Genomic DNA, 6,000 nt, shown 5'->3' with positions numbered 1-6,000 from the left:
GGGAACTGGTACCTGAAGTCTTTTACACAGCTAGCCTTGATTTCCTGTGCCTCCACAGCTGATAGTCAATGGTCTCTGGCCTTGATCAGTGCTTTTGTGCATTCTAGAAATCTAGCTGCTAAAAACAAAGAGTGTACTAATCAAATAATTATATAGTAATTATGAATAATGCAGTTGATTACTTAGAATTTGAAATTCAGACTCATGCTAGAGGTTATATTACTATTCATTTTCAGCCCCCTGTGATTACTTTAATAGTCATTCTGTTGTCATTCAGCACTCGAGAACTGATAGATGTGAATTTTGTTACTGCAGCGTCTGGCTGGGAGTATGATTGTGTAAGTGCCAAAGTTCTTGGCATGAATGGAAGGAGGTCAAAATGCGTCTCTTTAGGTCCACTGGAATTAATTCACTGTCTTCATTGTTTGAAATTGCTTATTCAATATTGTCAGAGAAACTGAGTCATTGCTATTTACTTTGTCTTTTAATTAAAATGTTGAAATATGTCTGACCTTTGCATGAGACCTTGAGGTATTATACTAGGTTCTATCTTAGCATTTTTCCCTTTATTAAAAAAACTGTGTTTATAACTTCTCATCTGTGGAAAAAGTACTTTGTCATTCTTCTTCAAAAACAGTCCATCATAGTTCCTTCTCCTGAAGTTACACATTATTTCTCCATTTTTGTTTGCTCTGACCAGCCTCGGTGAGGCTCCTTATCTGTCAGTGGTTTCCCATGGCCCTGGTGGCAGGTGAGCTGGCAGGCCATTTAGTGTCCTAATAGGGAATCCAGACTGTCTGGAATGCTGCAAATGAAAAAGATACTTTTTGGCAGAAGCCTACGTACCTGATTTATAATGATTTATTTCTATCTCAACTTAAAGTAGCCTGATGAAAGTTGTAGAAGTACCAGTAAAAGCTCAGTATTGTACAGGTAAACACTATTTATTAAAGTTGCACAAAATTTTACAGCAGCAATGGGAAAAAGGTGTTACTTAGAGAATAATTTACAAGCTGTAGAAGATAATTCTACCACCATAATTCAAGTACATGAATTAAGCAAACCAGTTCCAGGCTTTGGGCTGAGTGGGACTCTCAGTCACTGCTGTCAGTAATATCTCTGAAATGAGAAACATGCCCAAAGACTGAGGTCAGCACTGGTGAGTAATAAAGCTTTTACTGAAACAGGTTAAAAAGTTATTCTTTCAGACATAATCTCCTTAGGGATTAAAAAGAGGCGCGTAGTAATGTACGTAGTTAGTGGTACTGTTTTATGATGAGTACCTGTGACATGCCTAGTTACGAGTCACAGGGGGCCCATACCCATTTTTTTTTCTCTGGCTTTAATGCCTGTGGCTAATTCCTACTGAAGGATGCACTTAATTTAGGAGAATCTTGTTCCAAAATATTGCCTAACAGTAATTATAGTAGTTTGATGTGTTGCAGTCCTACATTTTAAGGATATAAAGCTGCATTTGTTGTTACATAGCTTTTAATCTTACTAAAGTAACTTCACCTTCCTTTAAATACACAGTTCACCTACTCATCTGGGAAGTGAACGTAGTTTCACGGAAAGGGAAAGGCATCCAGGTCGCGTGCGTGTGTGTGTGTAGGGGAGCAGCTTTTGCGCCCTCACACACACAAAACGTAGGCATGTGCACAACTAAGAGTTAGATCCACTTTGAAGGGTTTAAATTCCACTTTTGGTATATAAACAGGATTAGCAGGACAGAACGCTGTCCTGTGTTCATTATAATGTTAATTTGAAAAGCTAAGGGTAGTTTGTAGTGTGTCTGGACTGGAAATTAATGAGATTTTGGGTTGTCCTGATGTTTTCTAATAGTCTTTTGGCTTCCCTAAAAGTTCTCCTTCCTGCCCAAAAGGGTTTTTTGTCCAAACTAAAGCTTAACTCTTTCTGAGGAATGGAGTTACTGACACTATTCATCATTTTGTGTCTTCTTGTGTCGTGACAGCAGCATTAGTAGCTGTCTACATTGCATGATTGTATGTATGCTGTCTGCAATATATTTTTTCTATCTTTTGTCAGCACATCGGCTTTAGCTGTTGCATTTGAGGCTGCTTTATTTCCATAGACCCTCTCTAATAACTTTCTAACTGTATAGGGTTGGAGTGAATCATGAAGCCTGGTCCAAAGAACCTTGTATGTTAATATAGCTATTGAATTAGCGGTGGGATTTTTTTTTTAATAAACTAGGACTGTAGGAGGTTGTACGAGTACAGCAGCAAAAAGCTATACATAATTTTAGTCCAGTAAAGATGACTTACAGTGAAGTAGTTTATCCACCACATTCTGGAAATATTGGATATTTTAATACTGAAAAATATGAATCTACCTTGCCATAAATGCATCCATGCTACAGGCTAAATCCTTGAACAGTACTCCTGTAACTTTCACTAATCTCCTATATGAAATAATCCATTTATTAGCCATTATACTACTTCCAAAAGGAGTTCTTGTTCTATTTCATGCTACTGGTATGTATTTAGATTACTTAATACATCTCCTTGAATGTATTCTCTATCACTAGGGCAATTTCAATGCAATACTGTGTTAACTCTTTTTATCTACCCTAGAATATATTACTAAGTAAATGTTTTTTTATATAAAAATATATTAAGAAGTAAATGTTTCTACTATCTTCTTGATAACTGAATCTTTTACTGCACACTCTAGTCCTTTCCACCCTATAAGGTCTATGGTAGCTGACTTTTATGTTTTAATGTTTGAAAAGAAATAGAATCACATCAGCACTAAGGAAATAATTTTTGATTTCTCTAAAATCCTCTAGAGATGTAGCCAACCATGCGAAAATTTGCTTTTCTTAATTAATTGGTTTTCATGACTTGACAAGTGCAGTAGCAATAATCTACTAGCTCTTCAGATCTACAGAATCTCACAGAGAAAAGAGGCAGACCTGGGTTTCTTAAATCAAAAGCAGACAGCAGTATTTTCCACTTGATCTTTTCTTAAATAGGAACTTTTTAGAACTTGTTTATGCATTCCAAAGTAAAAGAGTGCAAACCTATTATCTTCACAAGTTGTACTAAATAACTAATGTCTGTCATGAGATGAAACAGTTGCTGGTTTTTAGAAGTTGGTGGCGGGGTTTTAACACTAAAATGCACCTATTTCTGCTTCAGCATATATTCCTTGCCTGGCTTGGCAAAAAGCATCTGCAATGCACTGCAATTCATGCAGTTTTTGGAAGACAAAGATTGTTTAGTCTGGCAAAGATTTGGTTAAGGAGTAATCTAATACCAGCCTATAAGGACTTTAAGGGCAGCTACGGAGTTAATGGAACCAAATTCTTCTCAGTGGTGGCAGGTGATCTAATAGGGGACAATGGCCACTGTGGCAGGTTCTGAAGAAGCATTAGGAAGTATTACTTCACCAAGAGCACTGGAACAGGCTGCCCAGAGAGGTGGAATTTCCACACTTGAAGGATTTCAAGACCTGGCTGGACCATGCTGTGTCTGACCTGATGTAGTGATGGTGATGGTCCCACTTCAATAGGCAGTTACGCTCTGGAGGAAGACCTCAAGATGTCCCTTCCAACCAATATTTCTATGATTCTGTGATTCTATGATTAAGATACTCAGGCTAGTATAATTAGTATTGTTGCTGCAGGAGAAATTGTGACTGAGATTTGCCTAAATCCTAGCTTTGAAAATATCTCCTTGAACAACAAAGTGACTTGAAATGATTACCCGGCTACAGGTACAGAAAAAATGCCTGCCTGATTTACATCTTGTATAGCCTCAGTAAATGCACATGGATTACTTGACAGTACCACAGATTTAAAGTATCAAATGCCAGAGGAAGGATGAAGGAATTATTATTTGGATAATGTTGGAATTTTGTAAATCACAACAATAACAACCAACTAGGCAATATCTCATCTTCCAAGATATATTTAAAAAAATAATACACTGAGGAAGCTACATGGAAAGATTTTAGAAAGTTAAGTTGTTCCACAATCCTAACACGGTAGGGTAAAACCTATGCTAAACGAGTCTTGGGCCACCTCAGTATACCCTGGGGCAACTCAAATGGTACTCAGTACCTACATTTAGGCGCTGAACTGAAGCCTTGATTTCCTTTGGATATGATGGAACTTGGGACACACAGCTCACATGTAATCTGTAGGAAGAGGGAAGTGGTTATTCCCCTCTACTCAGCACTCCTTATACCACGTCTGTAATACTGCCTTCGGCTGTGGAGCCCCTGCCCAGGAAAGGTGTGATGAGCTTGAGTGAGCTCAGCATAGGGCCGTAAAGACGATCAGAGGGCTGGAAGACGTAATCTGTTGGGGGAGGCTGAGTGAGCTGGGCTTGTGCTCTGCATCAGGGGGTGCAACAATAAAGGGTGTGGTAAAACAGCTGTTTTCGTAAGATAGGATCAAACCAGAAATATAGATAGCGCGGAAATCTTAGGTCCCTTCTGATGCTGGGAACCCCACTTCTGTGCAGCATTGGACAGACACCAGACGGATCTTCTCCCAGCACACTGCACAGGTGCTGTCTGTGGAGGGCACACCGTGGAGCCTTTTATTTTGTGTAGCAAAGACTCATATATCTTCTTCTGACAGGCTGAGACATCATCTCTGTCACACCATTCACCAGCGTACAGCACAGGCTTTAAGTACCAGGCCCAGCAGAGCAGATGTGTCCTGTTCAAGATCACTAACTCCTCGAATACAACGTCTGCCACAAGGCTCCCAATACAGCTTGTTCAGCCTGGAGGAGAGATGGCTTCAGGAGGCCTAACCGTGTTCCCTGGTACCTACGGGGAGGCTGGCAAGAGGTCTGAGCAAGGGTTTTACTGAGGTCATGGCAGAAGAATGAGAGATGGTGGTCAGAATCAGGGCAGGGTCTGGTGGCTTATAAGGAAGCTTTTCCACAATGAAAATAATTAAGCGTTTGCAACTGGTTACCCAGGGAGGCTGTGGAGTCTCTGCTTTGGGAGGTTTTCAAGACCTGACTGGGCAAACTCTAAGTAAACTGGCCTGAATTCAGTGTTGTCCCTGCTTTGAGCAGCTGTGTGATTCTGTAATTCTAAGCAGACACCTAAATTTAAGTTTTAATCCGTGAGCTGAATCCCCCCCTACTAGCTAACCAACAAACATTAGATGAGAGCCCACACTGAGAAATTCAGCAGAAGTTAATTAAAATGTGCCTTCCCACACTACTGAAAGTAAATAATTTAGGAAAATAATTTAACTTGGACAGATATGGTTTGGAGTGAAGCAAAGCTGGGTAACAGGAGGAGGACACTATTGGAGTAAAAGAACAGCTAAGACTACTTAAACATTTTCATCTGTTATCCTGTTTTTCTTTTCTCAGTGAGTTATATTCCCAGAGTGGATTCAATTTCAATATAACTTTATCCTGAATGTCTGCTAGCGTGGATGCAAGAGATGGAAAGAGCACAATTATAAAGTTATGAAACCATTAACATATATTGAGCTGATTACACGCAAGATGGAGTAGAGTCTTACATCACTAGGACAACTTGTACAAGGAGGGCCACCTCCCTTTTTATAAACATGACAAAGGCTCCTTGTTGCACAGTGTGCTTGCCCTTTAACCCATGTCCACATGCTGGGTCTGACACCTATTATAGCATGTCTGCTGCCCAGACAGTGGGTGCTGTGGATGTGTGTACGCCTAGGAAGAGTTGCCTGTTCCCAGGGATCTTGTTGAACTATTCTAGGTATAGGTGATAAAACACATTTGCCTGAAATAGATGTCTACCCATACATTATGCATTGTGAAAATCATACAAATATATGCTTCTGGTACTATATTCTGGTTAGTCTTCCAATAGTGTCCCAGAAGTGACTTGTGTTGCATATTCTGGTCTTTTTACGTATAATTCCTTGATCATCTTTCAGATCATGATATGTAAATTTATCTACCGTGTCTGACCCTGGGCTTAGTTTTCTATTCAGCATATTCCTGTTTCAAACCACTTAGTCCT

Source organism: Mycteria americana, chromosome 1, assembly GCF_035582795.1.
Source record: "Mycteria americana isolate JAX WOST 10 ecotype Jacksonville Zoo and Gardens chromosome 1, USCA_MyAme_1.0, whole genome shotgun sequence".
Taxonomy (NCBI): domain Eukaryota; kingdom Metazoa; phylum Chordata; class Aves; order Ciconiiformes; family Ciconiidae; genus Mycteria; species Mycteria americana.
This window is presented reverse-complemented; position numbering follows the sequence as displayed.